Here is a 19340-nt window from a genome sequence, read left to right on the forward strand (position 1 = left end):
GGCAGTGCATTTAATCCATTTTAACTCTGAATATTAAACTGATTTTAATGCTTTTTGTTTTTTTGTTTTTTTTGCTGCAAACGTCATACATGTAGCTATTATACAGGACAAATGGTTCGGCGTATTTTAATATTCATAGCGGGATTAACAGTAATAGAAGCAGCCTGATTCTGGAGGTGGATATGCCCTACGGTGTCTGTAAACCCTGATTATTTCAACTACGAGGCGCACATCCAGGGTTTGTATTGTAATTTCTGCCATGAACTTATACCTTGCACATAACAGAATAATAAAAACATAGTGTCTTAATGATATCCTAAAGAACTCATTGTACACAGTCAAAGATTTAAAGGTGTGTTCTTTTCTTTTTTGACATAGCCTCGACTGTAGACAGGTATTTTGCAAACACTGTAGACACACATGCACACACTAATATATGTTAGAGAAGCAGTAAAGCAGTAAAGTCAATTATTTTAATGATTTAAAGAGACAATATATGATTATGCTATATATACATATATAAACAAAATACTAACTAATGAACACATATTTCTATATAAAACAATAGATAGAAGTTATATATCAGAGAAAATGAATATATATAAATCATAGATGGAGTATCAACATCATTCACAAACACAAACACACACACACACACACACTCACACACACCACACACACACACACACACACACTATGGCGTCAGAATCGTGTCAAAACAATCAAAGCAACTCGCAGCAACGTGTCTGTACACGCAAGATTATTTTCTTACGCGTGCGTGCGTGCGTGCGTGCGTGCGTGCGTGCGTGCGTGCGTGCGTGCGTGCGTGCGTGCGTGCGTTGTCGTGTGCAGATTGTATTTCACGCGTAACAAGAAGCTGCGTGCGTATGAAGCAGCGCGTACACGCCTGTCTGTCACTGTTTGACAAATACTATTACGCGTTCACACACGCGTGCGGTCGCCATACACAATAGAACGTTTCTGCACCGTGCGTACCAGTCCGCCTCACATGAGCGTGTCGTGTAGTTGGCCTTTTCATTTTAGTCAGCCAGGGGAGGCAGCAGTGAGCCATACTGGCAGAAAAGAAGAAAACGAAGAAGAGTCTCCCCTTTTCGACCGAGGCAGTTCCGGTTCGAGGTTGGAGTCGGTGGCCGATTCGGCTCCGGTTTTTTGTTTTTCGACAGGCGGTGGGCCGCCTCCGGGCTCCAAAAACTGGGACTCGCACCGGCCCCAACTCGTTGCTGGGCCAGAGGTGGCCCGAGGTGAGAGCCCAGTACGTCAGGGGCTGGGGTTACAGTTCGACCGTCAACAGCGGAAACACAGAAGCGCCGTTTTTAAACAGCCGAGCGAGCAGCAGTAATGTTCAGTGTTTGTGTTTTAAAAACCGGTAAATATAGAAGCAAAATCCAAGCAGCAACGGTCTGAGGAGGAGACCCAAAGCTTCCTGGAACTGTGGTCTTCATATGAAATTCAGTGGAAGTTAGAGGGAGCCTCTTGGACCACACCAGTGTTCGAAACAATCTAGTGGGAGACGGCTACAGCTGTACGAACGGAGCCTGACTAACTCCTCAACAACTAAAAAGTTCAGAAATGACGACAAGAACCAGAAAAGGCAGCCGGGATGCAGCAGTTTTTGGCCAAAAAGAGCCCCAATTTTTTCCGGCTGCATTCCGTGATTCCAACCAGGTCCCTGAACGCAACAGCTGAGCATTCCGTGATTCCAACCGGGTCCCTGAACGCAACAGCTGAGCAGGAGTTGATGCAGGCCGCAGTACCGATCATGATAGGTAAGTTTTATTTCTTAAACACCCTGCTGTTAGCCGACTATGAATACGCCAGCTACAACAGATCCACATCAATATTATGAACGTTACGCCAGCGAACGTGGTCCGGACACAGGATCAGAGGTCGACTATTTGCTAACCAGTTAGCCACTGCTAAGCTAGCAAGCTATGAAAACCGTCTTATAAAACCTGAGAAACAGCAGCAATATTTCATTACCAGACCTGTATTCAGAACCTCCCATGTTGTTACACAATGGGCCATTAATCATATTGCTGAACTATAATAACTATAATCATTGAAATTTCCCTTGAAGAACCAATAAACTGTTTAACATTATTAATACGAGTCTAAAACTTATTCAAAAGATCAAATTAACACAATGAAGTGAGGAATACTGGTAATGTGCAGCTATTTTTATAATTTCAAGGTAAAATGCTGATTGTTCTGTGATTTTCCAGCTTTGCAGATGTGGAAATTCAATGCATTCATTACTTATACACAGATTTCTTTGATGGTTTTTAGTTATTGCTCAAATATATCAAGGCATTTAGCACTGCTGGAAATTATTACAGGCATTTTTTGTAACATTTTCTAACATCGTACGGACAAATTAATAATTAATGGAGAAAATGGTTTTAAATTACAGATGCTATCAACAACATTTCTTGTTAATTTTATTTAGTTGTCGGCCTAGGATGATGAGGTCCAGTTACCAGGATCACTACTCTGCAGCTTACTGGTTCCGTCCTGCAGCTCCTTCATGCTGTCCTCCTCGCTACAGACCAAATCAAGTAAGATTTTGATTTAATTAATAAACACCATACATTTACAATAAAAAAAATCAAGTAAGATTTGTTTAGACTATGCAGACATCAACATGATCAATATGTTATCTTTTGGCCCATCCTAAAATCACAACGTACAACATTTATTTTAATCAATCAATCAATCAAAGTTTATTTCTATATCACTTTTCTTACATAAAGTAGCACTAAGTGCTTAACAAATTAAAAACAAACAATAAAAAGACAATGCCCCACATCCCTCCCAACTCAACTCCCATCATACTCCCTATCAACACACACACACGCAGCCATGCACACACACACACACACACTTCTACAACAGAAATAACTAGAAAAGCATGCAGAGAGCGCAGACTTCCGCCAGGTCATCTGTCTGTCTGTCTGTCTGTCTGTCTGTCTGTCTGTTTGTTAACAGCATAACTCAAAAAGTTATGGACAGATTTTCACCAAATTTTTACAGAATGTCCGGAAGAGCAAAAGTAACAATCAATTAAATTTTGGAGGTGACCTGAATCACTGTCTGGATCCAGGATTTTTTTGAAGGACTCTGTACAATTGAGAGATGGCCGCCAAAATCCGTCCATAACTTTTTGAGTTATGCTGTTAACAGACAAACAGACAAACAAACTCCGATGATTACATAACCGCCTGGCGGAGGTAATAAGTTAACTGTGTTCATGAATATAGAAAATAATTACTGACAACTAATGCTGCTTGGGTGCTTTATGCAGGATAAAGGAACCAGGATGCTACTGTGGATCTGCTGCAGTATCTGGAGACGTCAGAGGAACGGTTTTCGGAACAGATCTGAAGACACCGAGACCTGACCACTGCCCTGCTCCAGAACATCCAGAGGACGGATGAAAATTCAAACACCTTTGCTGGACTGATGGGACGCATGGTGTCGGTGCTGGAGCGACTGTCACAGAAATAAACTGCATTGTCCACTATTCCTACCTTTTTTAGAAAAAGTAATCATATTTTTTATAAATTATTTTCCTTCTTAGCTATTTAAGTACACTGGTATTTTACTCTTGCACTTTGGGTGAATACAAATATATTTGTGATGAAAGATGCGTGTTTTGTCTGTAATCTACAGAGACTTTATTCAGTGTTAAGTGCACACTTCTACGTACACACATTTTGACAGATAATCAGTTGTGCTTTTCAAGCAGATTTCATTCTGAAACATATCAGCAACATACCAGTATGTTGTTTCTTACAACATATGTCACACCAAGCTAGATAAACTGCACTACTGCAGCAGATATATTATTGAAGTGTGCTTACATTACATGTCTACATACACTGCTCACAAAAAGTTACTCAACTTTCAGGTGACATTTATGGAAATTGTAAAAATTAATGCTATGGTGATATTAAATCATGAAAGTAGGGCATTTAAGTAGAAACATGCAATCGTGATTTCCTCATCTCAAACAACTTATTAAAACAAACGCTAACAGCAGGGAAGGGTATATCACAATAAAAATGTCTCATGACAGTTTGCACAGAACAGCAGCCTTCAGCTGAAATCCGGTACAGTTGTGTCCCACCAGTAGTGTGATCATGGATGTTCCCAGACAACAGCTGACCTCTGTCTCGTAATTAAGATCATCTATAAAGGTAAATATAGATAATATCATCAATTTATTGCGTTTGTTTAACCGCTATGTAGGTTAGCCGCAGCAAGACGGAGTATCTGTGTGTGAATGAGAGGGACCCAAGTGGTAAATGGACTTGCTCTTATATAGCGCTTTTCTACTCATCAGAGTACTCAAAGCGCTTTTACAACAATTGCTCCCATTCACCCAGACACACACACATTCACACACTAATGTGCAGGTTGCTAATCAACCTGCAACATCAGTCAGTATACATTCACACACCAGTGGAACAGTCACTGGTAGGCAATTCGGGGTTCAGAATCTTGCCCAAGGAAACTTCGGCATGCAGCACATGACTAGGCGAGAGCGGGAATCGAACCGCCAACCCTTCGATAATTGGACGACCCGCTCTACCATCTGAGCCACAGCCGCCCCAGTGGAAGAGTGAGGTTACAGGGAGAAGAGATCAAGAAGGTGGAGGATTTTAAGTACTTAGGGTCAACAGTCCAGAGCAATGGAGAGTGTGGAAAAGAGGTGAAGAAGCGTGTACGTGCAGGCTGGAACAGCTGGAGAAAAGTGTCAGGTGTGATAGAAGAGTTTCAGCTAAAATGAAAGGAAATGTTTACAAAACTGTGGTGAGACCAGCCATGTTGTTTGGTCTGGAGACAGTGTCCCTGAGGAAAAGACAGGAGGCAGAGCTGGAGGTAGCAGAACTGAAGATGCTGAGGTTCTCTTTGGGAGTGACCAGGATGGATAGGATCAGGAATGAGTACATCAGAGGGACAGCACATGTTAGAGGCTTTGGAGATAAAGTCAGAGAGGCCAGACTGAGATGGTTCAGACATGTCCAGAGGAGAGAGAGTGAATATATTGGTAGAAGGATGCTGAGTTTCCCACTGCCAGGCAGGAGGCCTAGAGGAAGACCAAAGAGGAGGTTTATGGATGTGGTTAAAGAGGACATGAAGGTAGTTGGTGTGAGAGAAGAGGATGCAGCAGACAGAGTTAGATGGAGGCAATTGATTCGCTGTGGCGACCCCTGAAGGGAAAAGCCGAAAGGAAAAGAAGTTTAACCGCTATGTAATGGATGCAAACGTATTTGAGGCTAAGTAGCTAAGCTAAATGAATTATGGAATAATAATAAACGTCAGAAGAACTGCAGCCTAGTGGCTCGGGGCTGTGAAGCCTGAGAACCTAATTTAAATAATAATAAAAACTGGGTAAGTTTATCCCCGTGTTTTGGAACAATAGCGCCACCAGCTGGAACCGAACAACTACACGACGCGCTCATGTTACGCGTTATGCTGCGCACGGTGCAGATCAACAACTATTGTGTACAATCAGAGATTGCGACCGCACGCGTGTGAGCGCGTAAAAGTATTTGTCAAACAGTGACAGACAGGCGTGTACACGCTGTGTTAGAGTTGAATTTGAGAATACATTTATCATAATCAAGCCCTAGGGCATTAACTGATTGTATATAGTGTCTTTATAGAATAATCTTCATTACATACCCACACACACACATCTTGCTCCTCTAGTCAGTATATTTCCACTCTTACAGCTTAGCACACCCCCTTGTGTAACTCGAGCTATTTCTCATCTTATGCTATGTTTTCGTTTCTGCTTGTGTATAAAATAAACTTCGTATGGGAGCAGTCTTTGTAGCTCGCACTAATGTGTCTTGTTACACTGTGCTGTTACCCTTGCAAGTAAAAAGTTACAGTCTCCGTGTCTTTCTGGTTCGGTGAATATCTTCATTTGATATGTGGGAGCTCTCAGCGGAGCTACACTCTGACATATAACTTGGTCCTTCGAGCCGGATCCGAGGATTCCTTCCCGACGTCGAGGAGAGCCGACACCGAAGTCTGTCGACAGCGATCGTCGCCAAGCAGCGAGATCTGAAAATCCTGGGACGTGAATTCGTGGCCAGGTCGGTGAAAGGAAAAGCGGTCCCTCGGCGCTGGGTGTGAATCCAAGGATCCGATCCAGGAAGTGACACCGATCAGAACCACGGGTGAGAAAGAGATTCCGCTAGCATGATAAAAGAGATTCCGCCGACATAAGGAAAGAGATTCCGTCGGCAAGGTGTACACAGGTGTGAGTGTAAAGATTCCGCCGACATAAGGAAAGAGATTCTGTCGGCAAGGTGTACACGGTGTGAGTGTAAAGATTCCGCCGACATAAGGAAAGAGATTCCGTCGGCAAGGTGTACACGGTGTGAATGTGAAGAGTGATTGAGAACTTCAAGCATATTATAAGGTCTAGAATACCTTGCTGAATTTCTGATTTATTATTTTCCTTGTTGTTGACGACGTACTGGTGACAAGGGGATTAAGGGCGAGCTAGACTCATAAAAACTAACACCGCTGCAGCTTATCTGCAGTAGAAGGATGTGTTAGTGTCCTCCCGTTGTCTCGTGCCAGAGAACTCAACAACAAGCAGCTATGGGACAAAAACAAAGCGTATTAGAAGGCGATGAGAAATTTATGGAAGGACATGTGGAAGAATCAGGGAAAATAAGTCAAAAAAGACGGAGAAAGAAACATACTCTCTCAGGCAAATTAGATGAGAGAGACATCTTAGAACTCCATATTAAAATAAAAACTGAAATCCTTCAGATAAAGAGTGAAAAAAAAGCGCAGAAAGGATGCCCATACACCTGGGAACCTAAAGAGCTGTTCGAGGGAGACCGAAGTCTGTGCACAGCCCCCTGAAACTAGGTTTGGGGACGAAAGCCCTCCGTGGTTGAATTCCACGTCGGCCGGTTAAAACCCTGTCCAGGTTCTGCGGGGTTCCAGGTTGACGGCATCCGAACAAAGCGCTTTAGGAAAGTGAAGTCCTGAGCTAAGAGAAGCCAGAACTTACAAAATGTGTGCATGTGTAAAACTGTGAGTGTGAAAGGACTGGTCAGTGATTGAAGCAGCAGACAGCCTGAAACCTATCGGTGTGAACATACGGCTGTTGTCACTGAAGTAAATCACTGAGTGTAAACAGTCATTAAGATTTAGGAGGACTTTGTGAAAACTCTAAAACGACCTTTAGTCCTGATATCAGACTCCTAGTGGAAAACCGGACTAGCTAATAGAGCTGGCCGAGGAGCTTGTTTTCCAATAAATAATCAGGAAAAAAAATTCACTATAAGGCAATGCAAAATAAGCAGAACAGAACAGAAGCATCCAGATTCGATACAATTCTTGTCAGATTGGGAAAAGAAATATGAATTTAATAGCAAATTAATAGTAGGAGGCTGCACAGAGCTATTTACAGAATTAACTGCAAAACAACAAACTGATAAAAGAAATCAAAAGAAACTGAAAAACAGCTTCATTACGCAGAAATATGGCTGGAAGAAACACAAAGAGGAAAAAAAGAAATACAGCAACAAATAAAAAAACTGAGGCCTGTGCAGCCAGAGCAGAAGGTGATAAGATAGTGTACAAAAACACAAAGACAACAACAACGATGGCCTGGTGCATCGGAGGCCGAAGGCGCCGCGGCAGCTGAAGCACCAGATAAATGACCTCTTTCTTTATGGTCAGATTTGCTTTGTAACATTGATTATAGACACCTGCGATAGGGTCAGTGAAATAGGAATCTAATTTTCAGTTGTTCATATGTTTCGAGATTTGGGATTTTTCACTAATGAGCTGTTATGAGGTGTGTGAGATAATTGTTCCTGTAAGACCAAGACTGTGTTCTTGCTGTTAATTCGTACCACAATGAGAACTCAGTGCTTAAAATGGTTTCTTTTCAGCTGCTTTTGCTTCAAGGTTCTTTTTATCTCTGGAATGCAGCTCAGCCTGATACATTTCAAACACTTCACTCTGTATGCAGTATTAAGACCACAGGAACAATTATCACACGGTTCAACAGATCAAGCTAAAATAAAATTTCATGTTGATAAAGCATAGATGTAATAAAGTATAAATGTATTACTATTTAAAGATATTAATATATAGATGTGGTTGCATATTTCTTAACGGACGAAAAAAAAACAAACTCTATCCCATGAGAGTGCGGACCTGAAAACCAGAGTAATAGGGCTAAACACCCGAATTACTACAACTTTTGCGGTTCATGAAACAGCCTCTTGGGTGGTGTGTAAACACCACACCCTCCACACATTTGAATGGAAAAGAAACCTGATCATTAATTTGTTTGTCCATAGAGGATTACCCAGAATTTGAAAAAAAAAACCTGCCCAGTGATCTCTGGTCCAACAGCCCTACAGATGTAGGACTGATAAAACATTTTCCACCTGTTAAAGTACAAGCAGCCACTCCGTGTCGACCACAGATTTCTCAATATCCTCTGAAGCAATCAGCGATAGAAGGTATAGGACCTGTTATTTCAGATATGGAAAAATCAGGGATTATTGTGAATACGGAAAAGTGCGTTTGTAATACACCCATTTTCCCTGTTTAAAAAGCACATACAGGAAAATGGAGGATGGTTCAAGACTTGAGAGCGGTGAATGATGCTGTAGAGAAAACTACGCCTGATGTTCCAAACCAACATACATTATTAAATGAAGTGACCCCAGATAAAAAGTGGTTTTCAGTTATAGATTTAAGTAATGCTTTTTTCTCTGTACCACTACATTCAAACTCGCAACACTGGTTCGGGTTTACATTTGAAGGTACACAGTACACCTACACACGATTACCACAAGGTTTTACGGAAAGCCCCCACATATACACTCAGGCTCTCAGGTGCTCCATGTCAACATTTCAAATTCCAGAACACAGCCAAATTCTGTTGTATGTTGATATTCTTGTGGCTGCAGACACGCAGGAACACTGTAAACAGACAACGATGGCAGTGTTACGACACTTACATGAAACAGGTCATAAGGTTTCATTAAACAAACTTCAGTTGTGGGCTCCGCAGGTGGTGTATTTGGGCCATAATCTTTCAAAACATGGGAAGTCTTTCCTCACTGACAGAAAAACTGCAATCCAAAATGCTCCAAAGCCGCGAACAAAACAACAAATGATGTCATTTTTAGGACTTTGTAATTTTTGCAGATCCTGGGTTCCAGATTACGCAGTGTTCTCACAGCCACTGCAAGATTTAATATATGGCAAGAACATGTCGTTAACAGATGAGATTATTTGGACTGTACAGGCTGAGGAAGCTTTTAAAAATCTGAAATTAGCCCTGTAACAATAATAATAATAATAATAATAATTGTGTAGGTTATGCAATAACAACAGTAACTACGGTCCTAAAAGCAGAAGGCCTGCCACACACGTATTCTGCACAGACAGCTGAACTTCTAGCAGTCATTAACGCTTGTAAGATGTTTGAAGGGAAATCACTTAACATTTACACAGACAGTCAATATGTGTATTCTTCTGTCCACCATTTCGCTCGAATTTGGAATAACAGGGGCATGAAAACCTCTGGTGGGAAACCTCTTGCACATGCCTCTCTGTCGGAAAATCTTCTCTTAGCGATTCAGTTTCCTGCTAAATTGGCGCTGTGTAAATGTAAGTCTCACCTAAAGGACGACTCTGCCATAACACGGGGTAATAACCTTGCAGATGTTGCGGCGAAACAAGCTTCATTTGGCACACCATGTTCTGAGAATGACCTTTTCCTCTCAGTAGACCTAAACATCTTGGCGGACGCACAAAACACTGCTCCCACGGCTGAACAAGCTTCTTGGCTCAGACGTGGAGCTGTTTTGCAAAATGTCCTTTATCATATTCATAATAAGCCCGTTCTTCCGCGTTCTCTGTTCCCCACAGCCGCCCTCGTGAGCCATGGTCTCACCCATGTCTCAACAGGAGGGATGGTATGCATGGTACAGAGACAGTTTTTCTCTGTAAACTTTTCTGTCTTTGCCAAAGGAATAGACCAAAGAGAGGGCAATTTCCTCCAGCACAACACCCCTTCCACACAATTCATATGGGCTTTATTGAGCTAACAGCATCAAAAGGACTAAAGTATTGTTTAGTGGTTGTAGATGTGTTTTCAAAATGGGTTGAAATATACCCAACCAAAGATAACAGCCATAACTGTAGCAAAAGCACTCTGCAACCATTACTTTCCAACTTATGGTATTCCCGCCATAATTAGATCAGATACTGGTACACATTTGTAAATGCAATCATGACACATTGCTCACAGGCATTGGGTTTTTCACTAAAAAATCACTGCGCATATCATCCACATTCCGCCGGCCTTGTAGAACGTACGAATCAGACAATAAAGAACAGGCTAGCCAAAACTATAGAAGAAACCAAGAGGCCTTGGCCAGATTGTTTATCCTTGGTTAAATTGTGGATGAGAATTACGCCTACAGGAGACACAACAATAACACCTTTTGAGATAGTGGATGGGAGACCTTTTCCACTTCCACAAAACAATAATCCACTGAATCATAGTGAGAGAGAAGTAACTTTAGCAGATTGGATGATGCATATGTTAAAAACGAGAGAAGTTCAGAGTTCCAATAATCTGCCAGAGTGTTCTTCTCCTTTGTCTACACAGAAGTTCCAGCCTGGAGACTGGGTCCTGATCAGAGTCCTGAGGAGAAAGAATTGGAAGTCGCCTCGGTGGGAAGGGCCGTATCAAATACTGCTGACGACACCCACGGCAATAAAAATTGCTGAACGGCCTTCGTGGATCCACCAATCGCACTGTAAGCTGATACAACTGGAAGCCGAGCCAGATCAACCGACGGGGTAGCGGTGGAAGTCCGATACAAAGGGGTCAGTAGCACAATAGGGTGCTGACGTCTCAATCCGGTGAAGAACCCAACTAATCCGCGCCCAACTTTAGAATGGCTCTCTGGCGACTTCTGCTAGTCGCAGGGGTGACTTTGTCACTCCTGTGGTTCCTCTTCCTCTCTCTCTCCTCTACAGGAACTCACAGGACTAAAAGGACCCATGAACACTCCATGGCAGCGACTTGGGAACAGAACTTCTGGTATAAAGCTATGAATTTTACAGCACAACAGAATAATGTCACCAATTGCTACGTGTGCTCACAATTACCTCATCATGCTACACATCAGACCATTTTCACTCCTGTAGGACTTAATAAATCAGAAACAATGTGTATATTTGGTGAAAGCACACTCAGAATGCTAAAGCATTTCACTGGTAACATGTCATACTGGTTTCCAAATTGTACTATTCATGAGGAAAAATGGCTGGATCCCACTAATTTTTCACAGGCTACGAACACCACATTAGGAGTGGGAATTGCACCATTACGAACTAACATTCCTTTCCCATTGTGTCTCCAACGCACCTGTGGCGATATGTACAGGCATCACTTACCAGGAACACCTAATTGCATCCATATAATATCACTTTCCAGTAACTTGTCTGCTATCTTATCATCAGTTCCCTTTATTGCAGGATTTAACACATCTTGATGGTTTTCTGAAGATAAATATAGGACTGGAAGAAACATAACAACCTTTAATCTCGGACCAAAAATCTCCACTCCACCCGAAATGATGTGGCAATGTGGAGGACTTCTTTATTGGTATTTGCCATTTGATTGGTGCGGTACTTGTACCTTAGTTCATTTGCAACCTGCTGTAATTGTCATTACTGACCAACAATTAGAGAACAGGACATATATACACACACACCGAATCCAAAGCCGTGAAACTAAAGAAGAACAACAACCTGCTTTCAGTAAACCAAAACGTTTTCTTATGTCTTTAGTTCCTTCATATGGTACATCAAGATTATCCGCAAGTGTAAATAAACTTTGGTTTTCTCTCAATAATCTCACTAACGCACTCATCGACATAACTGATCAGCTAGAAAACGATCCTGAACTTAAGGCTATCAAGCAAATGACACTCCAAAACAGAATAGCTTTAGACCTTCTTTTAGCAACACAAGGAGGAGTTTGTGAAGTTGTTAATGACCATTGTTGTACATACATCCCTGATCACAAAGGCAATTACACTTTAATCAGACAGAAATTGGATGAGATTAAAATAGACATTTTAAGAAACCAAGACAAAGGTATTTTTCCAGGCTGGGATTTTACCTCTTGGTTTACATCTGGTGGTATTTTTCAGACTATTAAAAGATTTGTAATTATAAGTATATGTATTTTGTTACTATTTTGTATTTTTGCTACCTGCATTTTACCATGTTTGAGATCCATGATTTCTAAAATGATAACTACTTCTATTATTGCTTATGCTGCACTTGAAATGGAAGAACCACAATGTGACTCTAATGATGAGAATGATGATGTTGAAGTGTAGTTTAATGACGTGACAGCAGAATATGTTTTTACAAGATGTTGTTAACTGAACTTTACACTTCTTGATCATGATAAACAGGAGGGAATGTTAGAGTTGAATTTGAGAATACATTTATCATAATCAAGCCCTAGGGCATTAACTGATTGTATATAGTGTCTTTATAGAATAATCTTCATTACATACCCACACACACACATCTTGCTCCTCTAGTCAGTATATTTCCACTCTTACAGCTTAGCACACCCCCTTGTGTAACTCGAGCTATTTCTTATCTTATGCTATGTTTTCGTTTCTGCTTGTGTATAAAATAAACTTCGTATGGGAGCAGTCTTTGTAGCTCGCACTAATGTGTCTTGTTACACTGTGCTGTTACCCTTGCAAGTAAAAAGTTACAGTCTCCGTGTCTTTCTGGTTCGGTGAATATCTTCATTTGATATGTGGGAGCTCTCAGCGGAGCTACACTCTGACACGCTGCTTCATACGCACGCAGCTTCTTGTTACGCGTGACAGAGTTCGCGCACGTCATTTCCGCGTACGTGTGAGCGCGTGACCGAAATGTTCTATTATCTTCATGTGAGCGTTAATGCGTGCGTTTGTAAAAAAACGCATGAATTTTACGCTTGACCGCTCCGCGTAGTGTGATTGCCGGTGCGCAGCAATGGTCACACGTGAACGCACGCGTGAACGGGAGGCCATTATAAGTCAATGGGGAAACTGCATTACGCGTCAGGCGCATAGGCGTCAAAGTACGTGCGCGTGTGACACGTTCAGTTGATAGCGGCGCACGCTTTTTGACACGATTCTGACGCCATACATACATACACACACACACACACACACACACACACATATAAAACAGATAAAAGTTATATATCAGAGAAAATCATACTACATATATAAATCATGTATGGAGTATCAATATAATCAATATATCAGAAAACATAATATATTTAAATCATATCTGGAATATTAATATAATCAATATATCAGAGAAAATTATTATACAAATCATATATAGAGTATCAATATAATTCATACATATATATTAAAAATATATATAATCAGAAAATTATATATATATATACACACACACACACACACACACACATCATAGAGATGTACAAAGCAGAGAGAATAAAATGTAATGTAAATTCTCAAATTAACACAAGAACATGACATCCCTGCCCCAAACCATATTTACACATGTACAAACTGCAGGTCAAGACAGGTAAGTTTGGCAATATGGTGCAGCCTTATCCGGAGAAACACGGACATAACCAATGACAACAAGCTGGAATGATGGTTGTCGATACTAAACTGTGTTTCTTCAATGTGTTCAACAAGCAGAAAAACATCCTCCATTCCAATCTCCTCCCGGACGATGTGTGTGACTGTTGACACCTTTGGAGCTTGCTTTGTTGAAGCCTGGCAAATCACCCTCTCTGCAACTCTCAGCACCTTATAATAATAATAATTACAATAGTTATAATAATAATAAAAAATATATTTATATCGCGCTTTACACAGTGCTAAAAGACACTTTACAGTACAGAGAAAATAACAAAGAACAAAGCAACTTTAACATGCAAAGATAAAAAAAATAAACAAGATTATAAAATCAAACCTTCACTATGCCTTGTGATGGAATCACTAGGCCGCCATTGTTTTTCAGGGCTAGAAGATGGTAGCTGTCATCAAATGATGATGGTACAGCATCTCTAACCGCCCGGTTTGAATGATGTTTCACTTCACACACTTTGACACCACGAGTGTATGGCTCACATTCTTTCTTATTGTCATCACCTGTCAAAGCCACTGCAAGCAGTGTGTGTGTGTGAGTGAGAGTGAGAGAGAGAGAGAGAGAGAGAGAGAGAGAGAGAGAGAGAGAGAGAGAGAGAGAGAGAGAGAGAGTGTGTGTGTGTGTGTGTGTGTGGCGTCACAATCGTGTCAAAACAATCAAAGCAACTGGCAGCAACGTGTCTGTACACGCATGATTATTTTCTTACGCGTGCGTGCGTGCTTGCGTTGTCGTGTGCAGATTGTATTTCACGTGTAACAAGAAGCTGCGTGCGTATGAAGCAGCGCGTACACGCCTGTCTGTCACTGTTTGACAAATACTATTACGCGTTCACGCATACACAATAGAACGTTTCTGCACCGTGCGTACCAGTCCGCCTCACATGAGCGTGTCGTGTAGTTGGCCTTTTCATTTTAGTCAGCCAGGGGAGGCAGCAGTGAGCCATACTGGCGGAAAAGAAGAAGACGAAGAAGAGTCTCCCCTTTTCGACCGAGGCAGTTCCGGTTCGAGGTTGGAGTCGGGCCGATTCGGCTCCGGTTTTTTGTTTTTCGACAGGCGGTGGGCCGCCTCCGGGCTCCAAAAACTGGGACTCGCACCGGCCCCAACTCGTTGCTGGGCCAGAGGTGGCCCGAGGTGAGAGCCCAGTACGTCAGGGGCTGGGGTTACAGTCCGACCGTCAACAGGGGAAACACAGAAGCGCCGTTTTTAAACAGCCGAGCGAGCAGCAGTAATGTTCAGTGTTTGTTTTAAAAACCGGTAAATATAGAAGCAAAATCCAAGCAGCAACGGTCTGAGGAGGAGACCCAAAGCTTCCTGGAACTGTGGTCTTCATATGAAATTCAGTGGAAGTTAGAGGGAGCCTCTTGGACCACACCAGTGTTCGAAACAATCCAGTGGGAGATGGCTACAGCTGTACGAACGGAGCCTGACTAACTCCTCAACAACTAAAAAGTTCAGAAATGACGACAAGAACCAGAAAAGGCAGCCGGGATGCAGCAGTTTTTGGCCAAAAAGAGCCCCAATTTTTTTCCGGCTGCATTCCGTGATTCCAACCGGGTCCCTGAACGCAACAGCTGAGCATTCCGTGATTCCAACCGGGTCCCTGAACGCAACAGCTGAGCAGGAGTTGATGCAGGCCGCAGTACCGATCCTGATAGGTAAGTTTTATTTCTTAAACACCCTGCTGTTAGCCGACTATGAATACGCCTGCTACAACATATCCACATCAATATTATGAACGCTACGCCAGCTAACGTGGTCCGGACACAGGATCAGAGGTCGACTATTTGCTAACCAGTTAGCCACTGCTAAGCTAGCAAGCTATGAAAACCGTCTTATAAAACCTGAGAAACAGCAGCAATATTTCATTACCAGACCTGTATTCAGAACCTCCCACGTTGTTACACAATGACCCATATTGCTGAACTATATGATAATCGTTGAAATTTCCCTTGAAGAACCAATAAACTGTTTAACATTATTAATACAAGTCTAAAACTTATTCAGAAGATCAAATTAACACAATGAAGTGAGGAATACTGGTAATGTGCAGCTATTTTTATAATTTCAAGGTAAAATGCTGATCGTTCTGTGATTTTCCAGCTTTGCAGATGTGGAAATTCAATGCATTCATTACTTATACACAGATTTCTTTGATGGTTTTTAGGTATTGCTCAAATATATCAAGGCATTTAGCACTGCTGGAAATTATTACAGGCATTTTTTGTAACATTTTCTAACATCGTACGGACAAATTAATAATTAATGGAGAAAATGGTTTTAAATTACAGATGCTATCAACAACATTTCTTGTTAATTTTATTTAGTTGTCGGCCTAGGATGATGAGGTCCAGTTACCAGGATCACTACTCTGCAGCTTACTGGTTCCGTCCTGCAGCTCCTTCATGCTGTCCTCCTCGCTACAGACCAAATCAAGTAAGATTTTGATTTAATTAATAAACACCATACATTTACAATAAAAAAAAATCAAGTAAGATTTGTTTAGACTATGCAGACATCAACATGATCAATATGTTATCTTTTGGCCCATCCTAAAATCACAACGTACAACATTTATTTTAATCAATCAATCAATCAAAGTTTATTTCTATATCACTTTTCTTACATAAAGTAGCACTAAGTGCTTAACAAGTTAAAAACAAACAATAAAAAGACAATGCCCCACATCCCTCCCAACTCAACTCCCATCATACTCCCTATCAACACACACACATACACACGCAGACAGTCATACAGCCACGCACACACACATACACACTTCTACAACAGAAATAACTAGAAAAGCATGCAGAGAGCGAAGACTTCCACCAGGCCATCTGTCTGTCTGTCTGTTTGTTAACAGCATAACTCAAAAAGTTATGGACAGATTTTCACCAAATTTTTACAGAATGTCCGGAAGAGCAAAAGTAACAACGAATTAGATTTCGGAGGTGACCTGGATCACCGTCTGGATCCAGGATTTTTTTGAAGGACTCTGTACAATTGAGAGATGGCCGCCAAAATCCGTCCATAACTTTTTGAGTTATGCTGTTAACAGACAAACAGACAAACAAACTCCGATGATTACATAACCTCCTGGCGGAGGTAATAAGTTAACTGTGTTCATGAATATAGAAAATAATTACTGACAACTAATGCTGCTTGGGTGCTTTTATGCAGGATAAAGGAATCAGGATGCTACTGTGGATCTGCTGCAGTATCTGGAGACGTCAGAGGAACGGTTCTTGGAACAGATCTGAAGACACCGAGACCTGACCACTGCCATGCTCCAGAACATCCAGAGGACGGATGAAAATTCAAACACCCTTGCTGGACTGATGGGACGCATGGTGTCTGTGCTGGAGCAACTGTCACAGAAATAAACTGCATTGTCCACTATTCCTGCCTTTTTTAGAAAAAGTAATCATATTTTTTATAAATTATTTTCCTTCTTAGCTATTTAAGTACACTGGTATTTTACTCTTGCACTTTGGGTGAATACAAATATATTTGTGATGAAAGATGCGTGTTTTGTCTATAATCTACAGAGACTTTATTCAGTGTTAAGTGCACACTTCTACGTACACACATTTTGACAGATAATCAGTTGTGCTTTTCAAGCAGATTTCAATCTGAAACATATCAGCAACATACCAGTATGTTGTTTCTTACAACATATGTCACACCAAGCTAGATAAACTGCACTACTGCAGCAGATATATTATTGAAGTGTGCTTACATTACATGTCTACATACACTGCTCACAAAAAGTTACTCAACTTTCAGGTGACATTTATGGAAATTGTAAAAATTAATGCTATGGTGATATTAAATCATGAAAGTAGGGCATTTAAGTAGAAACATGCAATCGTGATTTCCTCATCTCAAACAACTTATTAAAACAAACGCTAACAGCAGGGAAGGGTATATCACAATAAAAATGTCTCATGACAGTTTGCACAGAACAGCAGCCTTCAGCTGAAATCCGGTACAGTTGTGTCCCACCAGTAGTGTGATCATGGATGTTCCCAGACAACAGCTGACCTCTGTCTCGTAATTAAGATCATCTATAAAGGTAAATATAGATAATATCATCAATTTATTGCGTTTGTTTAACCGCTATGTAGGTTAGCCGCAGCAAGACGGAGTATCTGTGTGTGAATGAGAGGGACCCAAGTGGAAGAGTGAGGTTACAGGGAGAAGAGATCAAGAAGGTGGAGGATTTTAAGTACTCAGGGTCAACAGTCCAGAGCAATGTGTGGAAAAGAGGTGAAGAAGCGTGTACGTGCAGGCTGGAACAGCTGGAGAAAAGTGTCAGGTGTGATAGAAGAGTTTCAGCTAAAATGAAAGGAAAGGTTTACAAAACTGTGGTGAGACCAGCCATGTTGTTTGGTCTGGAGACAGTGTCCCTGAGGAAAAGACAGGAGGCAGAGCTGGAGGTAGCAGAACTGAAGATGCTGAGGTTCTCTTTGGGAGTGACCAGGATGGATAGGATCAGGAATGAGTACATCAGAGGGACAGCACATGTTAGAGGCTTTGGAGATAAAGTCAGAGAGGCCAGACTGAGATGGTTCAGACATGTCCAGAGGAGAGAGAGTGAATATATTGGTAGAAGGATGCTGAGTTTCCCACTGCCAGGCAGGAGGCCTAGAGGAAGACCAAAGAGGAGGTTTATGGATGTGGTTAAAGAGGACATGAAGGTAGTTGGTGTGAGAGAAGAGGATGCAGCAGACAGGGTTAGATGGAGGCAATTGATTCGCTGTGGCGACCCCTGAAGGGAAAAGCCGAAAGGAAAAGAAGTTTAACCGCTATGTAATGGATGCAAACGTATTTGAGGCTAAGTAGCTAAGCTAAATGAATTATGTAATAATAATAAACGTCAGAAGAACTGCAGCCTAGTGGCTCGGGGCTGTGAAGCCTGAGAACCTAATTTAAATAATAAAAACTGGGTAAGTTTATCCCCGTGTTTTGGAACAATAGCGCCATCAGCTGGAACCGAACAACTACACGACGCGCTCATGTTACGCGTTATGCTGCGCACAGTGCAGATCAACAACTATTGTGTACAATCAGAAATTGCGACCGCACGCGTGTGTGAGCGCGTAAAAGTATTTGTCAAACAGTGACAGACAGGCATGTACACGCTGCTTCATACGCACGCAGCTTCTTGTTACGCGTGACAGAGTTCGCGCACGTCATTTCCGCATACGTGTGAGCGCGTGACCGAAATGTTCTATTATCTTCATGTGAGCGTTAATGCGTGCGTTTGTAAAAAAACGCATGAATTTTACGCGTGACCGCTCCGCGTAGTGTGATTGCCAGTGCGCAGCAATGATCACACGTGAACGCACGCGTGAACGGGAGGCCATTATAAGTCAATGGGGAAACTGCATTACGCGACAGGCGCACAGGCGTCAAAGTACGCGCACATGTGACACGTTCAGTTGATAGCTGCGCACGCTTTTTGACACGATTCTGACGCCATAGTGTGTGTGAGAGAGAGAGAGAGAGAGAGAGAGAGAGAGACAGACAGTGAGAGTGTGTGTGTGTCAGGAATGCATGTTCAACATGTCTTCAATTGCGTGTGAATGGGTTTATGT

The 19340-nt window shown here is 41.8% G+C and overlaps 1 protein-coding gene across 7 annotated transcripts in view; it reads right to left on the bottom strand.

The window, feature by feature from the left end:
• Positions 1-19340, bottom strand: part of LOC110956095 (urotensin-2 receptor) — a 70283-nt gene that overhangs the window by 38574 nt on the left and 12369 nt on the right. Inside the window, exon 6 of one of the 7 annotated variants that reach the window (XR_007937895.1) lies at positions 460-4209. The exons of 3 other annotated variants lie outside the window; for them this stretch is intronic. The gene's annotated coding sequence lies outside the window, so the exon portion shown is untranslated. Of the gene's footprint in view, positions 1-459; positions 5111-12427; positions 13902-18846; positions 19216-19340 lie in introns of those variants that run through there. 3 more of the 7 variants (XR_007937894.1, XR_002596027.2, XR_007937896.1) reach the window with 3 other exon arrangements.

Source organism: Acanthochromis polyacanthus, chromosome 19 (assembly GCF_021347895.1).
Source record: "Acanthochromis polyacanthus isolate Apoly-LR-REF ecotype Palm Island chromosome 19, KAUST_Apoly_ChrSc, whole genome shotgun sequence".
NCBI lineage: Eukaryota > Metazoa > Chordata > Actinopteri > Pomacentridae > Acanthochromis > Acanthochromis polyacanthus.